This window comes from Scyliorhinus torazame, unplaced genomic scaffold, assembly GCF_047496885.1.
Source record: "Scyliorhinus torazame isolate Kashiwa2021f unplaced genomic scaffold, sScyTor2.1 scaffold_113, whole genome shotgun sequence".
Classification (NCBI taxonomy): domain Eukaryota; kingdom Metazoa; phylum Chordata; class Chondrichthyes; order Carcharhiniformes; family Scyliorhinidae; genus Scyliorhinus; species Scyliorhinus torazame.
In genome coordinates, this window is record NW_027307840.1 from 95,541 (window position 1) to 109,623 (window position 14,083).

Below are 14,083 nucleotides of genomic sequence, written 5' to 3' on the forward strand. Positions count from 1 at the left end.
GGTATTGAGTGCTCCCTCAGTGTTGTAATTGGGTATCGGGTGCTCCCTCAGTGTTGTAATTGGGTATTGAGTGCTCCCTCAGTGTTGTAATTGGGTATCGGGTGCTCCCTCAGTGTTGTAATTGGGTATTGAGTTCTCCCTCAGTGTTGTAATTGGGTACCGGGTGATCCCTCAGTGTTGTAATTGGGTATTGAGTGCTCCCTCAGTGTTGTAATTGGGTATCGGGTGCTCCGTCAGTGTTGTAATTGGGTATTGAGTGCTCCCTCAGTGTTGTAATTGGGTATCGGGTGCTCCCTCAGTGTTGTAATTGGGTATCGAGTGCTCCCTCAGTGTTGTAATTGGGTATCGGGTGCTCCCTCAGTGTTGTAATTGGGTATTGGGTGCTCCCTCAGTGTTGTAATTGGGTATCGGGTGCTCCCTCAGTGTTGTAATTGGGTATCGGGTGCTCCCTCAGTGTTGTAATTGGGTATCGGGTGCTCCCTCAGTGTTGTAATTGGGTATCGGGTGCTCCCTCAGTGTTGTAATTGGGTATCGGGTGCTCCCTCGGTGTTGTAATTGGGTATCGGGTGCTCCCTCAGTGTTGTAATTGTAAAGCAGAGCGGCTGAAAGGGTCGCAGTCCTCAGCAATGGCAGAGAGCTGGATAGACACGATAGGTACAGGTGCTCCAGGAGGGACAGAGGTGCAGGAAAGGGGAGTTGCCTTTTTCATTAAGGGGAGCGTCACGGCAGCAGTCAAAAGATGAAATAACCGAGGAATCATCCAGCGATGTTTTGTGGGTGGAACCAAGGATGGGATGGTGACCTCATTGGGATTGTACCCAAACAGTCAACAGGAATTAGAAGCTGAAATATGCAGGGAGATTGGGGAAACTTGCAGGGTAGGGGGAGTCTGAGGGGGGGACAGAGGGGGAGATATTGGGGGGGAGACAGAGGGGGAGAGGGATACAGAGGGGGTAGAGGGTGGGAGGGGGGAGACAGAGGGGGAAGAGGGTGGGGGGGAAGACAGAGGGGGAAGAGGGTAAATACCAGTCCTGGAGTGAGCAGGGAGAGTGGGGGAGGGGAAAGTGTCGGATATCTATCAGGATTTGTTGGAGGCGGAGGAGACCCCGGTGGAGGAACTGAAGGGCAAGTGGGAGGAGTTAGGTGGGGAGTTAGAGGCGGGTCTGTGGGCGGCTGCCCGCAGGGTTAATTCCTCCTCATCATGTGCCAGGCTCAGCCTAGTACAGTTTAAGGTGGTACACCGGGCACACATGAAGGTGGCGAGGATGAGCAAGTTTTTCGGGGTAGACGATAGATGTGCGAGAAGCCCAGCAAACCACGTCCACATGTTTTGGGCATGCCCGAAGCTTAGAGGGTTTTGCTCGAGCAATGTCCAAGGTGCTCGACACCCGGGCGGTGCCGAGTCCGGAGGTGGCGATCTTTGGAGTGTCAGAAGATCCCGGAGTACAGGGAGTGAAATAGGCCGACGTTCTGGCCTTTGCCTCCCTGGTAGCCCGGAGACGGATCCTTTTAATGTGGAGGCACTCGGAGCCCCCGAGCGTGGAGGCACTCGGAGCCCCCGAGCGGGGAGACTTGGCTCAGTGACATGGCTGGGTTCCTCAAGCTGGAGAAAATAAAGTTTGCCTTGAGGGGGTCAATGCTGGGGTTCTCTCGGAGGACGCAGCCGTTCGTCGACTTTCTGGGGGCGAATTAAAGTGTCGGCAGAAGCAGCACTCTGAAGGGGGGGGGGGAAAGTGCAATATGGTTAAGGGATGTACAGGAGGGGTTGGGTGGGAAATATCTCCTTTACTATGTTGATGGTTATGTTGTTATTGCTTTTGTTATTGTTATCAATAAAAATATATTTTTTTGAAACAACTAAACTGTTGCAGCGTTCGGCCGTGTTTATAAAATGGGTTTTATAAAACAGATTGGGGGCAGTCCCAGGATGTTGCTGTGCCTTTATTATTTCAATAATGCTTTGCTGTAATCAATTTCCAGCTTTCTCTTCCCGAGGAGAGTTGATTTTGAAGCTTGGACGACGCAAAGAGAATCCTTCCTCGGCGAGGAATCCTCAGACAGGAGTTCGAACCTGAGAGAAACAGAATAAATGTCAATGTGTCTTTGTCCGTCATTATTGGGGTTTCATTATTCTGATGGCTACTCAAGTGTTGGGCTCTTTTGTTTATTTGGAAGCGGGGGGGGGGGGGCGGGGGGGGTGCAGGAGTCTCAGTGTCTCTGGGGGGCGGGGGGGGGGTGGGGGGTGCAGGAGTCTCAGTGTCTCTGGGGGGCGGGGGGGGGTGGTGCAGGAGTCTCAGTGTCTCTGGGGGGCGGGGGTGGGGGGGAGAGGCAGGAGTCAGTGTCTCTGGGGGGTGGGAGACCGGTGACATTTTCACACTGAGGGTTGGGTGAGTTATTCCAGTGAACAAGATGTTGTGTGGGAGCAGGAGGGAGCGCAGCCTCAGGTGATTAAGGAGGTGGAGTGTGGGAGCAGGAGGGAGCGCAGCCTCAGGTGATTAAGGAGGTGGAGTGTGGGAGCAGGAGGGAGCGCAGCCTCAGGTGATTAAGGAGGTGGAGTGTGGGAGCAGGAGGGAGCGCAGCCTCAGGTGGTTAAGGAGGTGGAGTGTGGGAACAGGAGGGAGCGCAGCCTCAGGTGATTAAGGAGGTGGAGTGTGGGAACAGGAGGGAGCGCAGCCTCAGGTGATTAAGGAGGTGGAGTGTGGGAACAGGAGGGAGCGCAGCCTCAGGTGATTAAGGAGGTGGAGTGTGGGAGCAGGAGGGAGCGCAGCCTCAGGTGATTAAGGAGGTGGAGTGTGGGAGCAGGAGGGAGCGCAGCCTCAGGTGATTAAGGAGGTGGAGTGTGGGAGCAGGAGGGAGCGCAGCCTCAGGTGATTAAGGAGGTGGAGTGTGGGAGCAGGAGGGAGCGCAGCCTCAGGTGATTAAGGAGGTGGAGTGTGGGAGCAGGAGGGAGCGCAGCCTCAGGTGATTAAGGAGGTGGAGTGTGGGAGCAGGAGGGAGCGCAGCCTCAGGTGATTAAGGAGGTGGAGTGTGGGAACAGGAGGGAGCGCAGCCTCAGGTGATTAAGGAGGTGGAGTGTGGGAGCAGGAGGGAGCGCAGCCTCAGGTGATTAAGGAGGTGGAGTGTGGGAGCAGGAGGGAGCGCAGCCTCAGGTGATTAAGGAGGTGGAGTGTGGGAACAGGAGGGAGCGCAGCCTCAGGTGATTAAGGAGGTGGAGTGTGGGAGCAGGAGGGAGCGCAGCCTCAGGTGATTAAGGAGGTGGAGTGTGGGAGCAGGAGGGAGCGCAGCCTCAGGTGATTAAGGAGGTGGAGTGTGGGAGCAGGAGGGAGCGCAGCCTCAGGTGATTAAGGAGGTGGAGTGTGGGAGCAGGAGGGAGCGCAGCCTCAGGTGATTAAGGAGGTGGAGTGTGGGAGCAGGAGGGAGCGCAGCCTCAGGTGATTAAGGAGGTGGAGTGTGGGAGCAGGAGGGAGCGCAGCCTCAGGTGGTTAAGGAGGTGGAGTGTGGGAACAGGAGGGAGCGCAGCCTCAGGTGATTAAGGAGGTGGAGTGTGGGAACAGGAGGGAGCGCAGCCTCAGGTGATTAAGGAGGTGGAGTGTGGGAACAGGAGGGAGCACAGCCTCAGGTGATTAAGGAGGTGGAGTGTGGGAGCAGGAGGGAGCGCAGCCTCAGGTGATTAAGGAGGTGGGGAGCAGGAGGGAACACCCCCTCAGGAAGGGATTAAGGAGGTGGGGCAGGAGGGAACGTAGCCTCAGGTGATTAAGGGGCAGGAGAGAACGCAGCCTCAGGAAGGGATTAAGGAGAAGTGGGGAGCAGGAGGGGTCTGGTGTGTTTAATAAATTAAATAGTGGATTTGCACCTTCATTTCATTTAAACTCTCCCCATGTGGGTCAGGGTTTTGTAAGGGGGCGAACGGAACCCCCCCCCCCCAGCTCTGTATCTATATTGGCAATAAAATGTGTAAACAACCAACCTGACCCGAGGATTATGTAATTTATCCAGGGGGGATATTTTTGGGGAAGAATGTGTGGGGGGAGGGGAGTATAATAGGGTTGAAAATATTTGGGGGGGAATATTTGTAGAAAAAAATAATAACGGGGGGGGCAATTTGAGGGGGGTATAAAATTGGGGGGGGGGAAATAATTTTTGCCGGGGGGCAAATTTGAGGGGGGTAATTTGAAGGGGGGGCAATTTGAGGGGGGCAAATTTGAGGTGGCATAAAATTGGCAGGGAAATAATTTTGGCTGGGGGGCAATTTGAGGGGGCATAAAATTGGGGGGGAAATAATTTTGGCCGGGGGGCAAATTTGAGGGGGGGGGCAATTTGAGGGGGGCAAATTTGAGGGGGGGCAATTTGAGGGGGGCAAATTTGAGGTGGCATAAAATTGGCGGGGAAATAATTTTGGCTGGGGGGCAATTTGAGGGGGCATAAAATTGGGGGGGAAATAATTTTGGCCGGGGGGCAAATTTGAGGGGGGGCAATTTGAGGGGGGCAAATTTGAGGGGGGGCAAATTTGAGGGGGGCAAATTTGAGGGGGGGCAAATTTGAGGGGGGCAAATTTGAGGGGGGCAAATTTGAGGGGGGGCAATTTGAGGGGGGCAAATTTGAGGGGGGGGGGCAATTTGAGGGGGGCAAATTTGAGGGGGGGGCAACTTGAGGGGGGCAAATTTGAGGGGGGCAAATTTGAGGGGGGGGGCAATTTGAGGGGGCATAAAATTGGGGGGGAAATAATTTTGGCCGGGGGGGGGCAAATTTGAGGGGGGAATATTTGTAGAAAAAAAATGAGGGGGGGGAAATAATTTTGCCGGGGTGGGGGGGGGGGGAAATTTGAGGGGGCTTAAATTTGGGGGGGTATTAATTTTGGCCGGGGGGCAAATTTGAGGGGGGGATAAAATTGGCGGAGGGTGGGGGGGGATACAATTGGCGGCGGGGGGGGTGGGGGGGGACACAGACAGAGCGAGGGTCACAGACCGAGGTACACAGAGAGAGCGAGGGACACAGAGAGAGCGAGGGACACAGAGAGAGCGTGGGACACAGAGAGAGCGAGGGACACACAGCAAGGGAGGGACACAGACAGAGCGAGGTTCACAGACCGAGCTACACAGAGAGCGCGAGGGACACAGAGAGAGCGAGGGACACAAAGAGCGAGGGACACAGAGCACGAGGGACACAGAGAGCGAGGGACACAGAGAGCGATTAACACAGAGAACGAGGGACACATAGAGTGAGGGACACAGTGCACGAGGGACACAGAGAGTGCGAGGGACACAGAGAGCCCGAGGGACACACAGAAAGGGAGGGACACAGACAGAGCGAGGGTCACAGACCGAGGGACACAGAGAGAGCGAGGGACACAGAGAGAGCGTGGGACACAGAGAGAGCGAGGGATACACAGAAAGGGAGGGACACAGAGAGAGTGAGGGACGCAGAGAGAGCGAGGGACACAGAGAGAGCGAGGGACACAGAGAGCGAGGGACACAGAGAGCGAGGGACACAGACAGAGCCAGGGACACAGAGAGAGCAAGGGACATAGAGAGCGAGGGACACACAGAGAGAGCGAGGGACAGAGAGAGCGAGGGACACAGAGAGCGAGGGACACAGAGAGCGAGGGACACACAGAGAGAGTGAGGGACACAGAGAGTGATGAACACAGAGAGCGAGGGAAAAAGAGAGAGCGAGGGAAACAGAGAGAGCGAGGGACACAGAGAGAGTGAGGGACACAGAGAGTGAGGGACACAGACCGAGGGACACAGACAGAGCGAGGGACACAGAGAGTGCGAGGGAAACAGAGAGAGCGAGGGACACAGAGAGAGTGAGGGACACAGAGAGAGTGAGGGACACAGACCGAGGGACACAGACAGAGCGAGGGAAACAGAGAGAGCGAGGGAAACAGAGAGAGCGAGGGACACAGAGAGAGTGAGTGACACAGAGAGAGTGAGGGACACAGACCGAGGGACACAGACAGAGCGAGGGACACAGAGAGAGTGAGGGACACACAGAAAGGGAGGGACACAGAGAGAGTGAGGGACACAGAGAGAGCGAGGGACACAGAGAGAGCGAGGCGCACAGAGAGCGAGGGACACACAGAGAGAGCGAGTGACACAGACAAAGCAAGGGACACAGAGAACGAGGGACACACAGAAAGGGAGGGACACAGAGAGAGTAAGGGACACAGAGAGAGTGAGGGACACAGACCGAGGGACACAGACAGAGCGAGGGACACAGAGAGAGCCAGGGACACAGAGAGAGTTTAGGGACACACAGAAAGGGAGGGACACTTAGAGAGTGAGGGACACAGAGAGTGCGAGGGACACACAGAAAGGGAGGGACACAGAGAGAGCGAGGAACGCAGAGAGCGAGGGACACAGAGAGAGCGAGGGACACAGACAAAGCCAGGGACACAGAGAGAGCGAGGGACACACAGAAAGAGAGGGACACAGAGAGAGTGAGGGACACAGAGAGAGCGAGGGCCACAGAGAGAGCGAGGGGCACAGAGAGCGATGGACAGAGAGAGAGGGACACAGAGAGAGAGGGGCACTGAGAGAGAGACAGAGAGGCAGGGACACAGAGAAAGAGGGACACAGAGAAAGAGGGACACAAAGTAAGAGGGACTGAGAGAGAGGGACAGTGAGGAATGCAGCGAGGGGGACAGAGAGTGAGGGACACACAGAGAGAGCGAGTGACACAGACAAATCCAGGGACACAGAGAGAGCGAGGGGCACACAGAAAGGGAGGGACACAGAGAGAGTGAGGGACACAGAGAGAGCGAGGGGCACAGAGAGTGAGGGACACACAGAGAGAGCGAGTGACACAGACAAAGCCAGGGACACAGAGAGAGCGAGGGGCACAGAGAGAGCGAGGGTCACAGAGAGTGAGGGACACAGAGAGAGCGAGGGGCACAGAGAGTGAGGGACACAGAGAGAGCGAGGGACACAGAGAGAGCGAGGGACACAGACCGAGGGACACAGAGAGAGCGAGGGACACAGAGAGAGTGAGGGACACACAGAAAGGGAGGGACACAGAGAGAGTGAGGGACACAGAGAGAGCGAGGGGCACAGAGAGAGCGAGGGGCACAGAGAGTGAGGGACACAGAGAGAGCGAGGGACACAGAGAGCGAGGGGCACAGAGAGCGAGGGACACAGAGAGCGAGGGACACAGAGAGCGATGGACACACAGAAAGAGCGAGTGACACAAGAGAGCGAGGGGCACAGAGAGTGAGGGACAGAGAGAGAGCGAGTGACACAGAGAGAGCGAGGGGCACAGAGAGCGCGAGGGACACAGAGAGCACGAGGGACACAGAGAGCGATGGACAGAGAGAGAGGGACACAGAGAGAGAGGGGCACTGAGAGAGAGACAGAGAGGCAGGGACACAGAGAAAGAGGGACACAGAGAAAGAGGGACACAAAGTAAGAGGGACTGAGAGAGAGGGACAGTGAGGAACGCAGCGAGAGAGAGTGGGACAGAGGGAGAGAGTGGGACACAGCGAGAGAGACAAAGAGAGGGGGACACATGGAGGGAGAGGGACACATGGAGGGAGAGGGACACAGAGAGAGCGAGGGACACAGAGAGAGAGTGAGGGACACAGCAAGAGAGAGCAAGGGACACAGCGAGAGCGAGGGACACAGAGAGAGCGAGGGACACAGAGAGAGCGAGGAACACAGAGAGTGAGGGACACAGAGAGTGAGGGACACAGGGAGATCAAGGGACCCAGAGAGAGCGAGGGACACAGAGAGTGAGGGACACAGAGAGCGAGGGGCACAGAGAGCGTGAGGGACACAGTGAGCGCGAGGGACACAGAGAGCGAGGGACCCAGAGTGAGAGAGGGACACAGAGATTGAGGGACACAGAGAGCGAGGGACACAGAGAACGAGGGACACAGAGAGCGCGACGGACACAGAGAGCGCGAGGGACACGGAGAGCCCGAGGGACACTGAGAGCGAGGGTCACAGAGAGAGCGAGGGACACAGAGAGAGCGAGGGACAAACAGAGAGCGAGGGACACAGTGAGCGAGGGACACAGAGAGCGCGAGGGACACAGAGAGAGCGAGTGACGCAGAGAGAGCGAGGGACACATGGAGGGAGAGGGACACAGCGTGAGCGAGGGACACAGAGAGAGCGAGGGACACAGAGAGAGTGAGAGATGCAGAGAGAGCGAGGGACACATGGAGGGAGAGGGACACAGCGAGAGCGAGGGACACAGAGAGAGCGAGGGACACAGAGAGCGAGGGACACAGAGAGCGAGGGACACAGAGAGCAAGGGACACAGCGAGAGCGAGGGACACAAAGAGAGTGAGGGACACAGCGAGAGCGAGGCTCACAGAGAGAGCGAGGGACACATGGAGGGAGAGGGACACAGGGAGAGCGATGGACACAGAGAGAGCGAGGGACACAGAGAGCTAGGGACACAGCGAGAGCGAGGGACACAGAAAGAGCGAGGGACCCAGCGAGAGCGAGGGACCCAGCGACAGCGAGGGACACAGAGAGAGCGATGGGCACATGGAGGGAGAGGGACACAGAGAGAGCGAGGGACACATTGAGAGCGAGGGACACATGGAGAGAGAGGGACACAGAGAGAGCGATGGACACAGAGAGAGTGAGGGACACAGAGAGCAAGGGACACAGCGAGAGCGAGGGACACAGAGAGAGCGAGGGACACAGAGAGAGCGCGGGACACAGCGAGAGCGAGGGACACAGCTAGAGCGAGGGACACAGAGAGAGCGAGGGACACATGGAGGAAGAGGGACACAGAGAGAGCGAGGGCCACAGAGAGAGCGAGGGACACAGAGAGAGCGAGGGACACAGAGAGTGAGGGACACAGAAAGCAAGGGACACAGCGAGAGAGAGAGAGGGACACAACGAGAGAGAGGGGGACACAGAGAGAGCAACGGACACAGAGAGCAAGGGACACAGAGAGCAAGGGACACAGCGAGAGAGAGGGACACAACGAGAGAGAGGGGGACACAGCGAGAGGGACGGGTACACGGCGAGAGAGTGAGGGACACAGCGAGAGAGAGAGGGACACAGCGAGTGAGAGAGGACCGCAGCGAGAGAGAGAGGGGCACAGCGAGAGAGAGAGGAGAACACCGAGTGAGGGAGGGACACAGCGAGAGAGAGAGGGGCACAGCGAGAGAGAGAGGAGCACACCGAGTGAGGGAGGGACACAGCGAGAGAGAGAGGGGCACAGCGAGAGAGAGAGGAGAACACCGAGTGAGGGAGGGACACAGCGAGAGAGAGAGGGGCACAGCGAGAGAGAGAGGAGAACACCGAGTGAGGGAGGGACACAGCGAGAGAGAGAGGGGCACAGCGAGAGAGAGAGGAGCACACCGAGTGAGGGAGGGACACAGCGAGAGAGAGTGGGACAGCACGGGAGCCTTGTGGATAGCACAATTGTTTCACAGCTCCAGGGTCCCAGGTTCGATTCCGGCTTGGGTCACTCTCTGTGCGGAGTCTGCACATCCTCCCCGTGTCTGCGTGGGTTTCCTCCGGGTGCTCCGGTTTCCTCCCACAGTCCAAAGATGTGCAGGTTAGGTGGATTGGCCATGATAAATTGCCCTTAGTGTCCAGAATTGCCCTTAGCGTTGTGGGGTTACTGGGTTATGGGGATAGGGTGGCGGTGTTGACCTTGGGTGGGGTGCTCTTTCCAAGAGCCGGTGCAGACTCGATGGGCCGAATGGCCATCTTCTGCACTGTAAATTCTATGATAATCTATGACACAGCGAAAGAGAGAGAGGGACACAGCGAGAGACCGGGGAACACAGCGAGAGAGAGGGGGACACAGCGAGAGGGACGGGTACACAGCGAGAGAGAGAGGGACACAGCGAGTGAGCGAGGAACACAGCGAGAGAGAGAGAGGGGGACACAGCGAGAGAGAGAGGGACACAGCGAGAGAGAGAGGGACACAGCGAGTGAGCGAGGAACACAGCGAGAGAGAGGGGGACACAGCGAGAGAGAGAGGGACGCAGCGAGAGAGAGTGAGGGACGCAGCGAGAGAGAGGGGGACACAGCGAGAGGGACGGGTACACAGCGAGAGAGAGAGGGACACAGCGAGTGAGCGAGGAACACAGCGAGAGAGAGGGGGACACAGCGAGAGGGACGGGTACACAGCGAGAGAGAGAGGGACACAGCGAGAGAGCGGGGAACACAGCGAGAGAGAGAGGGACACAGCGAGTGAGCGAGGAACACAGCGAGAGAGAGAGAGAGGGGGACACAGCGAGAGGGACGGGTACACAGCGAGAGAGAGAGGGACACAGCGAGAGAGCAAGGAACACAGCGAGAGAGAGGGGGACACAGCGAGAGAGAGAGGGACGCAGCAAGAGAGAGAGGGGGACACATCGAGAGGGACGGGTACACAACTAGAGAGAGAGGGACACAGCGAGAGAGCGAGGAACACAGCGAGAGAGACAGAGAGAACGAGGGACACAAAGAGCGAGGGGCACAGAGCACGAGGAACACAGAGAGTGAGGGGCACAGAGAGTGAGGGAAACAGAGAGTGAGGGACACAGAGAGAACGGGGGACACAGAGAGCGATTAACACAGAGAACGAGGGACACAGAGAGTGAGGGACACAGTGCACGAGGGACACAGAGAGCGCGAGGGACACATAGAGCCCGAGGGACACACAGAAAGGGAGGGACAAAGACAGAGCGAGGGTCACAGACCGAGGGACACTGAGAGAGCGAGGGACACAGAGAGAGCGATGGACACAGAGAGAGCGAGGGACACAGAGAGCAAGGGACACAGAGAGCGAGGGACACAGAGAGAACGAGGGACACAGAGACAGCGAGGGTCACAGCGAGAGCGAGGGACACAGCTAGAGCGAGGGACACAGAGAGAGCGAGGGACACATGGAGGAAGAGGGACACAGAGAGAGCGAGGGACACAGAGAGAGCGAGGGACACAGAGAGTGAGGGACACAGAGAGCAGGGGACACAGCGAGAGAGAGAGAGGGACACAACGAGAGAGAGGGTGACACAGAGAGAGCAAGGGACACAGAGAGCAAGGGACACAGAGAGCAAGGGGCACAGCGAGAGAGAGAGGGACACAACGAGAGAGAGGGGGACACAGCGAGAGGGACGGGTACACAGCGAGAGAGAGTGGGACGCAGCGAGAGAGAGTGAGGGACGCAGCGAGAGAGAGAGGGGGACACATCGAGAGGGACGGGTACACAGCGAGAGAGAGAGGGACACAGCGAGAGAGCGAGGAACACAGCGAGAGAGACAGAGAGAGCGAGGACACAAAGAGCGAGGGACACAGAGCACAAGGGACACAGAGAGCGAGGGACACAGAGAGAACGAGGGACACAGAGAGTGAGGGACACAGAGAGCGATTAACACAGAGAACGAGGGACACAGAGATTGAGGGACACAGTGCACGAGGGACACAGAGAGCGCGAGGGACACAGAGAGCCCGAGGGACACACAGAAAGGGAGGGACACAGACAGAGCGAGGGTCACAGACCGAGGGACACTGAGAGAGCGAGGGACACAGAGAGAGCGAGGGACACACAGAAAGGGAGGGACACAGAGAGAGTGAGGGACACAGAGAGAGCGAGGGACACAGAGAGATCGAGGGACACAGAGAGCGAGGGACACAGAGAGCGAGGGACACACAGAGAGAGCAAGGGACACAGACAGAGCCAGGGACACAGAGAGAGCAAGGGACATAGAGAGCGAGGGACACACAGAGAGAGCGAGGAACACAGAGAGTGAGGAACACAGAGAGCGAGGGAAACAGAGAGAGCGAGGGACACAGAGAGAGCGAGGGACAAAGAGAGTGAGGGACACAGAGAGAGTGAGGGACACAGACCGAGGGACACAGACAGAGCGAGGGGCACAGAGAGAGCGAGGGACACAGAGAGAGCGAGGGACACAGAGAGTGAGGGACACAGAGAGCAAGGGACACAGCGAGAGAGAGAGAGGGACACAACGAGAGAGAGGGGGACAGGGAGAGAGCAAGGGACACAGAGAGCAAGGGACACAGAGAGCAAGGGACACAGCGAGAGAGAGAGGGACACAACGAGAGAGAGGGGGACACAGCGAGAGGGACGGGTACACGGCGAGAGAGTGAGGGACACAGCGAGAGAGAGAGGGACACAGCGAGTGAGAGAGGACCGCAGCGAGAGAGAGAGGGGCACAGCGAGAGAGAGAGGTGCACACCGAGTGAGGGAGGGACACAGCGAGAGAGAGTGGGACTGCACGGTAGCCTTGTGGATAGCACAATTGTTTCACAGCTCCAGGGTCCCAGGTTCGATTCCGGCTTGGGTCACTCTCTGTGCGGAGTCTGCACATCCTCCCCGTGTCTGCGTGGGTTTCCTCCGGGTGCTCCGGTTTCCTCCCACAGTCCAAAGATGTGCAGGTTAGGTGGATTGGCCATGATAAATTGCCCTTAGTGTCCAAAATTGCCCTTAGCGTTGTGGGGTTACTGGGTTATGGGGATAGGGTGGCGCTGTTGACCTTGGGTGGGGTGTTCTTTCCAAGAGCCGGTGCAGGCTCGATGGGCCGAATGGCCACCTTCTGCACTGTAAATTCTATGATAATCTATGACACAGTGAAAGAGAGAGAGGGACACAGAGCGGAAGGGACACAGCGAGAGAGAGAGAGGGACACAACGAGAGAGAGGGGGACACAGCGAGAGGGACGGGTACACAGCAAGAGAGTGAGGGACACAGCGAGAGAGAGAGAGGGACACAGCGAGTGAGAGAGGACCGCAGCGAGAGAGAGAGAGGGGCACAGCGAGTGAGAGAGGGACACAGCGAGAGAGAGGGGGACACAGCGAGAGGGACGGGTACACAGCGAGAGAGAGAGGGACACAGCGAGAGAGCGAGGAACACAGCGAGAGAGACAGAGAGACGGGCACACATAGAGGGAGAGGGACACAGAGAGCGAGGGGCACAGAGAGCAAGGGACACAGAGGGCGAGGGACACAGAGAGAACGAGGGACACAGAGAGAGCGAGGGACACAGCGAGAGCGAGGGACACAGCTAGAGCGAGGGACACAGAGAGAGCGAGGGACACATGGAGGAAGAGGGACACAGAGAGAGCGAGGGACACAGAGAGTGAGGGACACAGAGAGCAGGGGACACAGCGAGAGAGAGAGAGGGACACAACGAGAGAGAGGGTGACACAGAGAGTGCAAGGGACACAGAGAGCAAGGGACACAGAGAGCAAGGGACACAGCGAGAGAGAGAGGGACACAACGAGAGAGAGGGGGACACAGCGAGAGGGACGGGTACACAGCGAGAGAGAGTGGGACGCAGCGAGAGAGAGTGAGGGACGCAGCGAGAGAGAGAGGGGGACACATCGAGAGGGACGGGTACACAGCGAGAGAGAGAGGGACACAGCGAGAGAGCGAGGAACACAGCGAGAGAGACAGAGAGAGCGAGGGACACAAAGAGCGAGGGACACAGAGCACAAGGGACACAGAGAGCGAGGGACACAGAGAGTGAGGGAAACAGAGAGTGAGGGACACAGAGAGAACGAGGGACACAGAGAGTGAGGGACACAGAGAGCGATTAACACAGAGAACGAGGGACACAGAGATTGAGGGACACAGTGCACGAGGGACACAGAGAGCGCGAGGGACACAGAGAGCCCGAGGGACACACAGAAAGGGAGGGACACAGACAGAGCGAGGGTCACAGACCGAGGGACACTGAGAGAGCGAGGGACACAGAGAGAGCGTGGGACACAGAGAGAGCGAGGGACACAGAGAGAGCGAGGGACACAGAGAGAGCGTGGGACACAGAGAGAGCGAGGGATACACAGAAAGGGAGGGACACAGAGAGAGTGAGGGACGCAGAGAGAGCGAGGGACACAGAGAGATCGAGGGACACAGAGAGTGAGGGACACAGAGAGCGAGGGACACACAGAGAGAGCAAGGGACACAGACAGAGCCAGGGACACAGAGAGAGCCAGGGACACAGAGAGAGCAAGGGACATAGAGAGCGAGGGACACACAGAGAGAGCGAGGAACACAGAGAGTGAGGAACACAGAGAGCGAGGGAAACAGAGAGAGCGAGGGACACAGAGAGAGCGAGGGACACAGAGAGAGCGAGGGACAAAGAGAGTGAGGGACACAGAGAGAGTGAGGGA

The 14,083-nt window shown here is 57.7% G+C and overlaps 1 long non-coding RNA gene across 1 annotated transcript; it reads left to right on the forward strand.

Annotated features, from left to right (window-relative positions):
* The first annotated feature begins 3,494 nt into the window (after window positions 1-3,494).
* Window positions 3,495-3,966, forward strand: LOC140405586 (uncharacterized). The gene is made up of 2 exons (XR_011938673.1): window positions 3,495-3,749; window positions 3,783-3,966. It is a non-coding gene; the product is annotated as an uncharacterized lncRNA (long non-coding RNA).
* Window positions 3,967-14,083: the final 10,117 nt, after the last annotated feature.